Source organism: Marmota marmota, unplaced genomic scaffold (genome assembly GCF_001458135.2).
Source record: "Marmota marmota marmota unplaced genomic scaffold, marMar, whole genome shotgun sequence".
Classification (NCBI taxonomy): domain Eukaryota; kingdom Metazoa; phylum Chordata; class Mammalia; order Rodentia; family Sciuridae; genus Marmota; species Marmota marmota.
Window position 1 is genome coordinate 15,477,577 of NW_025999977.1, and position 14,381 is coordinate 15,491,957.

At 39.6% G+C, this 14,381-nt stretch overlaps 1 protein-coding gene across 3 annotated transcripts in view; it reads left to right on the forward strand.

The window, feature by feature from the left end:
- The first annotated feature begins 13,024 nt into the window (after window positions 1–13,024).
- Efemp1 (EGF containing fibulin extracellular matrix protein 1) overlaps window positions 13,025–14,381 on the forward strand; it is a 58,996-nt gene continuing 57,639 nt past the window's right edge. The window contains exon 1 of one of the 3 annotated variants that reach the window (XM_015479653.2): window positions 13,025–13,181. The gene's annotated coding sequence lies outside the window, so the exon portion shown is untranslated. Of the gene's footprint in view, window positions 13,182–13,465; window positions 13,620–13,957; window positions 13,994–14,381 lie in introns of those variants that run through there. The other 2 variants (XM_048804310.1, XM_048804309.1) reach the window with 2 other exon arrangements.

Sequence of the window (14,381 nt, forward strand, 5' to 3'; positions counted from 1 at the left end):
AGAAGAGAGTAGTTTTCCGGACCATATCTTCAAGGTGTGTGTTCTGTGAGATTCTTCAACTAAGCTACAGCTTCCAAGACTGACCTAACTGCTCATGCAGTAATTCATCCCACACATTTTTGTTGAAAATGTCTTCCATGGTTCTGACACAGAAGCAGGAGCCACTCCTTTGTGGAGCTTAGAGTCACAGATAAGGAATGTTTGACAGCAGTATATCATTGCAAAAAAAAAAAAAACTGAATTGCTAGACTCTTATCCTAATAATGTGCCTTAGCACTCTTTATTATAAATTATTCCCCAGGCCTGGATAACTATCTTTCGAATGTTATCTCAAAAGATAATAGCCAGCATTTTCAATCGATTCATTTCCATCTAGGGGAATAAAAGTCCTCAACATTATGAAATTTTATCAATTTCTCTCTTCTACTCCCCATCCACAGCCCTTATTCTTTCTATTCTGTGTTTCCCCCTCCAGCACACCACAGTTACCTGGTCTCCCACCATCACCAGGTACTGAACAGCCCACTCCCTTAACACCCCTTACCTCTGGCATCTTCTCTCCACCTTCTATCTGAAAAATTCAAACAGGTTTCTAACTGCAATGAACCTCACACCTCCCCTAAAATTTCACCCATCATCCCTTCTGCTAGCAATGTAAAATTTATAGCATTTAAGTCTGAGTCATCAATTCCCTTCCTAAACTCTTTAGCAGGGCCATTAAGTCCAAGTCACTACTCAGGATTCATAAGATCACCATTCTCTGAGTCTTCAACTTCACCTCCCACCATCTGCCCAACTTTGCATCTGTATTCAACTCTTGCATCTGTATTCAACTCTTGCATCTAAGACTTCGATGACAAAACCCTATCTTCCTGTGAACTCTATCTTAAGCATCATTTGCTCTAGTAATCTTTACTTCTCAGAATTAAGCATTGCCCGTCTTCCTTTCCATATAAATATGGGACAGAGCAAGGATCTTCTTAATATTCCTCACACCCAGACCAGGGCCTTAAACATAGCAGGCTCTCAAAAAGTCAAGAGTGGGTGAAGGGAAAAATATTACATGGGATAAGAATCAAGAAAAAGAATTCCATACCCAACTGGACTTTTCAATGTGTGTCTGCACATACCTACCTGTCTGTCTGTCTGTCTCAGGTAAATTTCCATAAAACAGAATATGAGTGGTTTAAAAGGTCAAAGAATTAGAGTATGTGTCTGTTTAATGTTGCAATTCCTTTGATAAGTATGAAAATATGGGAATGAGAAGGTTCTAAAAAATGACCATCAGGGTAAAATATAAAAGAGAGCAATTCGGTTCCCTTTATAAGACTACAGATTGCTTTGTTTCATTTGGACCCTTAACTAGTTCAACTCCAGTTTCAATTCCATTTTTATAGAAAAGAGTGGGAACAAAAAGGAGAAAGTTACCCCTATTTTCTATGACTCAGTGATTACCTATCTTATGTAGATGCAGTAATATTGGTCTAAGAAAAATAGCCTTCCTCATCAACTAATAGAAAAATAAATGAGGGCTTAATGATGCTAGGAAGGAAAGAAAAGCAGCAGATGATATGGAGGAGAGGAGAAATGTAATAGAGATTAGGTATAACAAATAAGAGTCAGCACAGAGCACAAATAGCAAGATTTTTCAAAGAAAATCCCAAAAGAAGTCTAGATTAGAAAATGTGCAAAAGCTCTTCACTTTGTTGTCAAAATTCAAATATCCTTTTTATCTTCATCACCAACCAGTAGATCACTCTTGCAGATCAAAGTACAATCTGGTGGAGAGATACATATGCCTTGTTCTCCACTGAAATTCAGACATAGGAGTTTGTCTGATGAGCTAATAGGATGGACCTGCTGCAAGGTGATTTTTACTGGGAGACTGATGAGCATTTAGAGAAGACCCAGCTTCATCCAATGATAGACTTGGTCATTGTGGAAGACAGGAGGTAGCACTGGACTGAGTATGTCGTCACCAGGATTTTCCACCTGGCCAATGCCTTCTGTGTTGATTCTAGAGGAAAGGTTCCTACGTGAATATAGACTTAAGAAGCTGTTTCTGCTATTGATGATGTAAATATCATCAATAGCAATGCTATTATGTCTAATGCAATGCCATGTTAGTGTCCAAGTGACACCCTCACTTCTGCATGAGACTAGAACATTTTTAGAGTACCGGAGGTTTCAGAAAACATCACTTTAGATTCTCAAGAGCTGCAACACAACCATGGGAACCAGAATGTCCAGTGAAATACTTCAGACGTGTCCTCAGGAGATACACCATTTTGCAGACTCAGCAGTTCTCAGCTGTCAGAAGAGGTGAGAAGAACATATTCATGAGCCCCTGTGTCCCCCAGACTTGCTTTCCAGCAGGAGAGAGTTTGGGACAGATGTTCTATGATTTAAAAAAAAAATGGGTACAAAAGCCAAAAACATTATTGTTCTCAAAGGTGGCCTGCCACTCCCTGAAGTAACTTCAGTAACAAAGAAACTAATGAGGCCAAGCCTGCCCTCTAATGCAGAGGTCTAGGCTAATCTTGTTCTCTCAGACCCTTGGCTTGATGTTGCTGGGCCTCCATTTTCTCATGTCTCTCGAATAAAATGTGTGCATATGAAGCACCAATTAGAGTCATCCTACTGAGTGGAGGACAGCAAAATTTATAGGACCTGGTCCCACAAGGAGCTTTTAGCAGTGAGAGAGAGACAGATGCATAGACCCACATACACGTGGAAATTATAGACCATACGTCAAGGGGCCTACGTGTAGTGTTCTCATAGTGTAGACAAGTATTTAACCCAATCTGGAAGGGTGAGAAAATGGGACAGATAATTTTCCCACAAAAGCCAGATTTTTTCAATCAACTAAAATGGAGCAGGATTATTATCGAGAAAATTATAACGGTCTAATTCAGTGATGATCAGAGCCTAGGACTGGAGATTGTTCATAAAGAAAATCAAACATGAACTTTACAAAACATTACACATGGGAAGGAAATGGTCAGAATAATTCAATGTTGAGCAAGAATAAAATAACATATAAAATCATATGCACAGGTGTAATATGTGTACTCCAAAATGTACACTTAGCATAAACACAGAGGGAAACTGTGTGTGCATATAGACAAGTCTGGAAACAAAGAAATATAACCCTGTTAAGAGTTGTAGTTTCTTAGATTGAAAATATTTAAGTCATTTTCATTATAGAAGGTTTTAATTTATAATCTTTATGTTTTTCTGTTTTACAGAATGTATACATTAAGCATATATTACTTTTATAACAGTGTCTTAGACCATTTCCTGTTGCTAATAACAAAATACCTGAGACATGGATATTTATAAAGAATAGAGGTTTACTTAGCTCACAGTTCTGGAGGCTGGGAAGTCTAGCAGCATGGTACCACCATTGGCTTGGTATCTGGTGAGGGTCTTTTGACTGCATCACAACATGGCAGACAGTATCACATAGTGAGACATAGCAAGTATTGCAGAAAGAGCTCATTTTTATAACAAAGCTGCTTCCTCAATAACCTATTAGCCCATTAATCCATGAATAGATTAATCTGCCCATGAGTACAGAAGTACAGAGCCCTCAAGATCAGATCACCTCCCAAAAGTCCTAACTCCAAATGCCATTGACACAGGAATTGGGGCATTAAATTTCCAACTCATGAATACGAGGGACACATTCAAATCATAACAATCAGGAAAAAAACAAATATTGTTAAAAAGTCATTAGGAAGAAGGAAGCTACACAATGTTTAGAAAGATAAAAATGTAATTATAAAATGTTGGCAAATCACTGAAAATAGTTCCAAACCAAGGTTGCCATTTTTAAAACTGTTGTGACATTCCTTTGGTATACTTCTGCAGAAGAAAGGTACTATTTTGTCTAAAATATAGCTATTCACACATTATTTTTAAATTGATAGATGTTAGTTATTAATTAGCTTCAGCCTGGAATTTCTGAAAGACTTTGAAAGCAGAGTAAGTGATAGAATCTCAGCATCTGGGTACAGAACAACTCCTTTTTCTTCACTAATTAAATAGTTCCTGGGAGAAAAGAGAAGATAATCCCTTTATATAGCATAAACTTATATTCAAAGTCAGCCTTCACAATGCATACAGGATAAAAAAGAACCAGTCATGCACACAATTTGCCAGATAGTCAGACCACCTGACTAAGCTACTCTTATAGCTTTCTGTTGCGATAACATAATAACTGAGACTGAGTAATGTATAAAGACAAGAAATGTATTTATTTAGAATTCTAGAGGATAGGATGTCCAAGATCAAGGGGCAGCATCTGGTGGAGACTCTACAGTGTCCCAAGGCAGTACAAAGTATCATATGGTGAGGGACACATGCAAGAGACAGAGCCAAACCAGCATTAGTAACAGACCTGCTCTAGAGATAATCCATTAACCCATTAATCCATTAGTGGATTAATTCATTCAGGGGGCAGAGGCCTTGTGACTTAATCATCTCTTCAAGCTTCCACCTCTTAAGACCTCACAATGGAGATTAAACTCCAATATTAATTTTGGTGGGGACATTCAAACCATAGCAAAGAATAAACTTAAGTGTCTGAGTGTGATCCATTGAACCATGAGTAGTTTTATATCACACACAGTGCTTAACACAGTCTCTCCAACCTACACACTCCATAAAAAGTTGAGGAGGATGAAGACAAAAGTGTCTCTATGAAGTATCTTTACTGTTCATTCTGTAAACATCTGTTGAGTATCTCCCAAATACCAGGATTGTGAAATTGATAAAAAAAAAAACAACCTATTTCAGTTCCCAGTTAGGGACTGGGCATTAGACTGGGGTTAGCATCCTAGGAGCCTGCAGAAGGCAGATATGAGGGCCACTTGCCCAAGATGCACAGAGAATAGTATTAAACAAAAATAATGTAAAAAGTCATCTCTAGGTGAGATATCAAAATCAAAGCCAGGCTGTCCAAGTGAATTGTCCTTCCAAAGACAGTGGAAGAGGACTCCTAGCAGGAAGCAATGGCACAGAAACCAAAACAGACATGAGAACTCTTGGAAGAGGAACAAGTGGAGAAATAGCCCAAGGCCAAGTGCTTTCTGCACAAAGCTTCACAGAGCCAGTTCTCAGTGTGGGCTGCTAGGGAAGTGGACAAGCACAGCCCCTGCCTTCAGGATCTCAGCCTGGCGGAAGAGAGAGAGAACACCCATTTAATTCCACACATGTACTTGTCAGCTCCACCCAACTGCTCCCTAAGGGCTGGAGACACGCCTCAGTCAGTGCTCAGTGTGTGTTAAAGGATAGATGATGATAATGAAGATTAACTGTGTCAAACAGACAAGGGAGGCTACAAATAAAGCAAGAAGGCAGGGAAGTAGGAAAGGGGAAAGCTCCAAAAATGCGGAGTCAAGATGTGTGGCCCCAGTCCTTGGCTCTGCCTCCAACCAGTGTTAACTTGAGCAACTAAGGTAAACTGCAAGTTCCATGAGGGAGTAAGAGCAAATGGTTACTCAGAGCCCCCTTTTTTTCTCTCTCCTTTTCACTGTAAAATGAATCCATCTATTCTTTAATCAGATTGGAAAGTCCTTTCTGATCCTGCCATCCTTCCAACTGAATCGAACAAATTCAAAAGTGTTTTATAACTCTTGGCCCTTTAAAAATCAACTACAATGAAAGCATCTGCTTGAACAGAGATCTTAAAGGAAAAAAAAAAAAAAATCTTCAATCCAAGCAATATCCCTCTTGTGGATATGTAAACTTTTAACCTCTTACCTTGAATAGAATTTCCACATTTGCCCTATTTAATCAACAATAAAAGTCAGATATGTCATTCCTTATATTTTATCCTTTAGCAGCATACTATAAATTCTAAGTAGAAAGGGATTTATTTTTTTGCCTTTCCACATTCTACAGTGAGATAGAAACTAATGCTAGTCTATCAAAATAATTTATGTTTTAAAATTCCTTAAACAGCAGAGAGAGAATAATAATATCCATCCCATTTCTAGGCTTTGGTCTCAGGAGTTCCACTGGCATAGCACATGACATGTTCAGGGAAAAAAATTCATAAATCTGTCTTACTAAGGCTATTATATATTTTTTTAAATTATAGTTGTCAATATACACAAAGTCTTCATGATTTTGTTTGAACCACTATTCCCTAAAAATCAATTTAAATATTTTCAAAGAGATTTTAAAATCTGTCTTGTAACCTATAGTCAGTATCAAGATATAAGATTAAATATTCACAAAAGGACAAATGAAGAGCTTCTCTTTAAGGAAAATCCACAACGTAAAGGAAAAAGTTATTCAACTAAGGTAAAATAAAGTTGGAAGTCAACAAAATATTATGGAAAGGTACCAAACTGGCAAAAGTGGAAGAGTGATGATCTAGTAATTTAAATTACACATTGAAATAAAATTACTAATTTTCAGAGAGTATTATTTCTAATTTCATGCTCCATAATATAATCATCTTGAAACACCATCAGCCTTGATTAGCCAAATGAAGTTTCCGGAAAAGCCAAGTTTGAAATAAGAAAGAAGGGATTTGAAGCCGAAAACAAAATAAAGTTTCCCATCTGTGTCTGCATCTGAGGTTGCTCTGTAAGATCTGATAACTTGTTAGAAAGCAATCTCTTTTGCAAGGCAATGGATTTACATCATACATTTTTATCTCTCCAAGGAAATTCTAATTACTGGTTCCAATCATTTCTGATTGATTTGACTTTTATTCATCCAAGGTATTCTCTGCTCGGTGATGAAATCAAGCCTCTAATAAAATTCCAAAATTTTCAGAACAATTTACAAGCTCCAGATGACTGAAAGTTTTCTCATGTTCATTTGGCATTTGGGAACAGAGTTTCGCTGAATATATTCTGAAGAATGATACATCTGGCACTCACTAAAACAAAGAACTTACCAATGACATACTTAAAGCCAATTAATGTGCAAATTTGTCAATATTCTTTGAGGACCAAGCTTCAATACAACCACCACCTATTCAGTGAGTCTTCTAACATCCGGGCCACCAGTCCCATGGGTTTGTGTTTGGAGGTTATTTTAGCAATAGATTAAATAAGTACACATTATCTTCTGTGCACAAGTTTATATTTATTTATGTATGTTTTGTTTTGTTTTTAAAGAAAAGACTTAGCATCTGTTGAAAGCTCTCTGAAATTCATCCTTTCTTTTGACCTTTTGGACTCCAATTCAGTGAGAAAAGACAAACTATAATCAAAGAACGTTGGCAACCATCTCTTCCAAGGCATTGTTTCAATCAAGGTAAGTATATAATCAATCCATTTGTGTGTTTACCATGAGATTATTTTCATGAATAATAATGGTAAATTTAGCTATTCAAAAACATTGAACTTTTTAAGCATCAATATGAAAGCAGTTCAAGAAAATAGATGACCGGCATTATTCTTGCAAGAGTATACAACAGGGCTTTTAGTTGTCAGTGATCAATTTTTATCAATTCTCTAAGAATACTAGCATTTAACAATGAAACTCTTTCTATAAAAGGAAGAAATTTATTCGGTCACTGTGGCTCCAGCCTTGGCTTGTCCTTCAGCACCTTCATATAAAAAGATACCTTTACAAACCAAGTGAACCCAAACATTGCCTGCTTTGACCACAAGGCCAGAAATTATTGGCTAATTTCGTGATTCATGTCTTGGTCCCAGCATGCCAGGGATACCCACTGTGGTCCTTGTTGGATGCAGTCACTCTATATCACTATGAGCCACTCTTAGAAATGAGTCACACTGATAGAATGTTTGATTCCAACATTCTAAGCCTCCTGCTCCACCACCTCCTCATTGAGGGATGTCTTAAAGTGTGTCTACCATTCCTAAACCAAACATTGTGGCTTTAAGAGATTTGATGTTATGACTAGCAGGGTCTAGGTACATGCTCTCCCATCATGCCAGGGGAAAAATAAACTCCATGCAAATCATATAGATCAGAAAAGTTCTAAGCCAAACCTGCCTGGATTCAAAGATAGATAATTATCATCCAAAGAATAAAATGAAAAAAAAAAAAAAAAAGGTTCATGAGATGCCCCTGCTCTGGTCTTCCTTGTAGTTCACAATGGCTGGTCTGAAGCCCAGAAGTCTTGACATCCTAGATAGAATGAGCTGTCTTCCAGTCACAGGGACAGGAATAGTGCTGTCTGTGTCCCCTCTCTCATCAGCACACAGAGACAACTTAAACTGATACAAAGGGCAGTTTTCTGCCACAGCACCGGGCCTAATGGTCTAGCTAGGTTCTGGGCCTTGATATGCTTGTGCCTGCACTGACCCAGTCCCCCATCTATTCTTTAGGGTCTACGAATTTTCCTTTGGTGTGCACTTAGGGGCATCCAATAGATGGAACTGGTCAGTGCCTACAATATAAGGCTGGTTTCCAAAGGAAAACCAGGATACTGTCGCTAGAAGGAGAGAGAATAAATGAGGAACAGGAAAAACAATATAATGACCTCAAATAAGCATGATGTTGATACCAGCAGGTGAAATACTATAATTATTGCAGAAAAATAACATCAACATGTGTGCAGAACTGACTCAAACAACCTGGGTGACTGCCAGCGCTCCCCACAGGAACATAGTAAAGTCCAGGCAAGAACTCCTGGCTACCTGTTCCATACATTTCCACTACTCACACCTTCAAGTCTGCCTGGGACCAAGAGATTTCCCAGGACAGAACTTTCAGTAAAAAAACAGGAAAGTCCTGGGCAAGCCAGGACAAGTTGATCACCCTATAAATCACCATGTAACAGATCCATCTTTAGTGCCCTCTTACCGAATTCATTTTTTTTCATCAATTTTAATTTTTTACATACCAGGGAATATTCTTAAATAGTTTTGAACCATAGGATTTGTTGACTCCATGACTCAAATATTTTTAAAATAAATAAATAAATATAATAATAATAATAAAAAACCTATGTGGGATCTTGAGACTTCTGATTATTTTCAGTGAACTTTTAAAAAGGTAAATATTAGAGAAAACATAATAATTTTTTTGTGTGTGATATTTACAATGTAACATCCAGCAAACTGGGAGCACAGGGCTCCGATATTAAAGCTATTGTTACTTTTTAAATTTGTTCTAATTAGTTACACATGATGATAGAATGCATTTTGATGCATCATATATAAATGGAGTATAACTTCTCATTCTTCTGGTTGTACATGATGTAGAGTCACACCAGTCGTGTAATGTCCAATCCATTCTACTATCATTCCTACCCCCATTCACTTCCTTCACTCCTCTCTGTCTAATCCAAAGTACCTCTACTCTTCCCTAGCCCCCTGCCATCAGTGTGAATTAGCATCTACATATTAGAGAAAACATTTGATCTTTGGTTTTCTGTGACTTTTTAAGTCACAAAAAGCCGGAGTTGTCTTCTTGAGGCAGTGACTATTAAATGGAAAATCTTTGAAAATCACACATACACACAGAGAGAGAGAGAGAGAGAGAGAGAGAGAGAGAGAGAGAGAGATTGAGAAGCTCTCCAAGTAGAAGAAGCTGAATGCTCAGCTCACCCAAGGGCAGAAAGGCTGGGAATCTCTCTCAAGAAATACTCCAGGCCTGTCATTTTGTAGTGCGGGGCCCAGGTACAACACTTGACCAGGGCCCGAGTTCCCACAGAGCGAGTCTTGCTCAGCTAGCAGTGAGTACATTTTCTGCTGCAAGGAGCACCTGACTCAAACTCCTTGAACCATGAGGAAATATATTATCTGGCAAAGCTAGAGTACAGAGGTAAGGCACAGTCCATTTTTGAGTAGCTCAGAAGCCACAATGACTTCCATGATCCCTAGGCATCCTTGCCCTCATGGTCCCCTTCCATCATAAAATAATAATAACAATAATAACTATATTTGACAACTACAATGGTATCAAGGTCAATCTATTTTCTTCTGATTTTAAAAGAAATTAAATCATCAAGGAGAACCCCTGAAAGTATCATGGGTCCTGGGATAGATACATGAGACCCAAGTTCTTTGCATCTGTTGACTATGGATAGTGTGTATCATCTGTGGGCTCAAGCTGGTTTACCACCAGGCTGTACTGTGGCTGCTAAGTGGCAACTGAGGCAGTGGATCCTTTGTTCTGCTCTACTGTCAGCACAGAAAGCCTTTCCCCCAGCTATGGGAAAGAGCCCCTTCCTTTCAGTTTTTATGGATCCAGCATTGGTATTACATGGCCCACACCTGAAGCAGCAGTCATAAAACCCCAGAGTTGACTGCATTACTTTTAGACTAATCAGAAAAAATACCCTGGTGTTTGGAATGGGCACAATACCTAAATAATATTGGGTCATGTTGGAACAGAGAAATGGTCTACCACAGTTCACACACCACAAGTTCTAGCATCTAAAAACAATCATTCACATGTATTTGATATTCGCCAGAAGTTTCTTACTCAATCTTCAAAACAACTTTAAGAAGTACAGACTGGTATCCTCCCCATTTTACAAAAGCAGGAACTGAGGCTTAGAAACCGTAAAACATTTGCCCAAGGCAGATTTCTTAAACAGAACAGAAAAGGATGAAATATAAAGAAAAAAGTAATAAATTGAGCTTCATCCTAATTAAAAATGTTTGCTCTCCAAAGACAGAATTAACAAATTGAGAAAACAAGAGAGACTAGGAGAAAATATTCAAAAAAAATTAATATCCAATAAAGGACTTGCAGGAACTATTCTTTAAAAATAAGTAAATAAAAAATAAGAAACTCTTGCAACTAATAATAAGACAAAAGAAGTAATAAATAAATAAACAAGATTTGTATGGGCCTTTCAGAAAGGAAGATACATTAATAGACAATAAGCATGTGCAAAATGTTTAGCACTCAACATCAGAAAATTATAAAATAAAACCATAATGAAATACCACTTAAACAGCAACAAAATAGCTAACATGATAAATACCTGGCAATATTTATATTGGCAAGTGTTGTCATGATGTGGGACAATGTTGTCGGTGGAAATGTAAAATGGTACACTTACTTCCGACAATATTTTTGGCATGTTCTTATATAGTTAAATATACCTCTACCATATAACCTAGCAATTGTACTCCTATTTACCTAATAGAAAACATATATGCCCACACAAATATTTCTGTGCTAATGTCCATATTGGAGTATAGCTACACAATGGAATACTATGTAACAATAAAAAGGAATAAGATTTTTATTATCAAAATTGATAATAAAAATTTTTTTTATAATTAAAATATTTCTGATACTCCTAACAAGGATACATCTCAAAAATATGATAACTGAAGGAAGTCAGAACCAAGAGATTATATACTGTATGATTTCATTCACATGAACGTCTGCTGGGAAAAGGGCTGCAGGGGGAACAACAGTGTAAGCAGGGAGACCAATCAGGAGACTGTTGGAATAATTGAGATAGGAAACACAATAGCTTAGACCAGGGTGTCTGCAAAGGAGATGATGAGAAGTGGTCCAATCCTGGATATTATTTGAAAGTGAAGCCAACAGAGTTTTCTGAAAGACTTGAATGTGAGAAAAAGAGAAATCAAGCATGAATCCATGATCTTGGATATGAGCAAATGGAAAGATGAAAATTCTATTAATTGAGCTGGTAAAACAGGTGGGTGAAGATGAGACCAGCATATGTGATCAGTATGAAATGTCCATTAGATGTCTAAATGAAGACAAGTCCACAGTTGGATATACCGGAAGAGATCCAGGCTGCAGATAAGAGTTTTCACCTCATTTTTCTGGAGAAAGGGCTGAATACAAGTAAAAAGAGTTCAAATGAAATAGAAGAAAACACCTGGATAGATCTTTTACTGTATAAAAAGTAAAGATCCATTTTAGAAAAGGAAAGTTTAAATGTTATTAGTGTCTGGGGAAAAGATGTACTGGAATTTTGATAATAAAAATCTTCAATACAATTATCAACACCCTGTATGTTCATATAAGGTTCAAGGAAGGTCATGGAACTCCTCTGAGCTTGTCCAATAATGCAAAACTTTTCACCAAGCTGGCAAGGTCTGGGCACCCATGAGAAACTTCTCTCTCCTGTAGTCTCTATCACCTTCCCACTCTTGGTCACACCTCTGCTTTCTATTCTTAGGCAGAGTTTAGTTCTTAATCCCTCCTTGTTTGCAGGTAATCTCTGTATTTGATGGTTTGGTTCTTAATAGGCACAGCTGCTAAGGAAGCAAACTATTAATCTGATTTTAAAGTTGCAGCTTTCAGAGATAACTCCAATCTGTGTGATATGATTCAGTGAAAAGAAAAAAAAAAAATCTCTGTTCAGATTCCCAAAATTCCACCATTAGGTGAAAGGGGGAAGAAACAAAATACCCAACTTTGAATAAGCAGCGTTGGGGACTCCATCAAATGAACCAGCAGAAAAAAAGATAAACTGCAGAGGAGAAAGGAGAACCACTGGATAGCGAGGGTTGAAAAACCAAAAGTAAACCTCTCCTCACAATTTGGTTGGGGTGAATTCCATGGCCCCCTTCCCAACACCTTGCACACTGTAGGCCACAAATATTTGTTGAATGAATACAGGAATTCTCGTTTTTGTTTATTTGAGGAATCACCTTTTCCCTCAAAAAAAAAAAAAAAAAAATGCCAAGAAATAAAGAAAAGGAAGGAAGGAGATAAAGAAGAAGCGGGGGAGGAGGACCATTTCTGTGGATGGGATTAATGTACTCTCCCAGGATTCACCTACTAGGGAAAATTTTTTTTAAACAACTTTTGAAACTTTCAAGGAGAGACGTTTGCCCCTCTTAGAACCCAAGAAATCTCCCTGTACTCCCTGAGCATCACCAAGGCTGATTCAAAAGCAGGGCATCACTTCTCAAATGTACTCTCTGAGGCCTGGGGTCCCGGTAAGTCAAAAAACTCCGGAACTGGAGAGGAGTGCAAGCTCTGGGCGGCGTAGACCCGCCCTGGGGGGCGCAGAACCAGCTGCGCGGCGCGCTGCCCCGCGGGCTTGCAGCGCTTGGCTGGGCGCTTGCGCCTCCCTCCGCTCTCTCCTCCGCCCCCCTTCGCCCTCCCTGTTTCCCTCTCTTTCTCCTCCTCCTCCCGCCGCCGCAGCCGCTGCCAGACTTCGCCAGTTCAGACCCACCGGGCTGCCCTCCCCTGCGCACTCCCCTCGCTGCCCCGGCCAGGAGCGCAGCACCGCAGCGCAGGTAGGAGCCCCCTACGGGGGATCGCACCAAGCACGCCCAGCACCCCCGAGGCTGCGCGCCGGGGAATAAGGTGTGGTGACCTGCGAGGTGCAGAGCGCCCGAGAACTGCCCCGGACTGTGCAAGGTCTCTCAGGCAGAAAGGGAGGTGGAGGTGTGCGGTCTAGGAATGCGATCTGTCAGCGCGTGCGAGTGCTCCTGACATCTGTTGGGATGGGCATGTGTATGCGCGCCTACGACCAACCGGCAGGGTATTGCCTGTAAACGTAGTTTTGAAGATTTCAGGAGACCCATGTGAGAAGTTTAAGCTGCACTTGGATTCTACACCAGCTAAAATAGAAGCCGGAGCGCTAAGCAGCTCTGAGGGACAACCGCCTCTTAGCTTATAGTTGAGAAAGTGGACCTTACGTCGCTGGAGGCGCCAGGGCCCGCTGCCCCAAAGTTGGTACCCCCGGGGCTGCCGCGCGGTCCACGGTTCCGCCCCTAGGCAGCCGGATCCTGAAGGTAGCAGGTCGGGGACCTAGGGATTGATAAAATACAAGGAATTCAGAAGCTTTGGGCTGCTCCTCTACAGAACCTGAGGTTTTTAAACAAAGCTATGTGCAGAAATGCACTTTGAGAGTGTGCACTGAAGGATGTGGGACGCTCTGAGGGATGTGGGAAGCTCCAGTATTTTACTAGAACTGGGAGGAGGTTGCTTTCCGAATTTTGTTTTGATATTTTGTTAAGGGGGGAAAAAAAGTTTGAGGCCAGGTAATCCATATTGATTCGCAGGTATTTTTGCTGAGCTATGCAAGGAACTTCACTAGCTGGAGGTGAGCATATAGGGAAATCCTTAAAGTTCAAGGGAATAGAGATTTACTGCCCTACTTCCACCCGCCCCTCCCCCCAGGGAGAAGGGATTCACCGTCGCCTTTAAAATTAATTACTCTTGATTTTCCTCAATTTCCTTTTTTCTGGAGCCTGCTGTGTAAGTGCAGTATAAAATACACGCCGAATGTCCTCTGAAAGTGGATGAATGGAATAAAGAGAAATGCAATTCTGCAGCCCCTTTTCAGTCTTTGCTGCCTTGTTTGGTGGCTACCGGGAAGGTTGGGGAGGGGGAGGAGAAATGAGAAAGCAGAAGAGAAGTTGGGTGTTGTAGAGCCTTGGCCTCCCCACACTCCCTGTCTTGCCTGTTATTTCACTGCTGAAGTCCCCCCC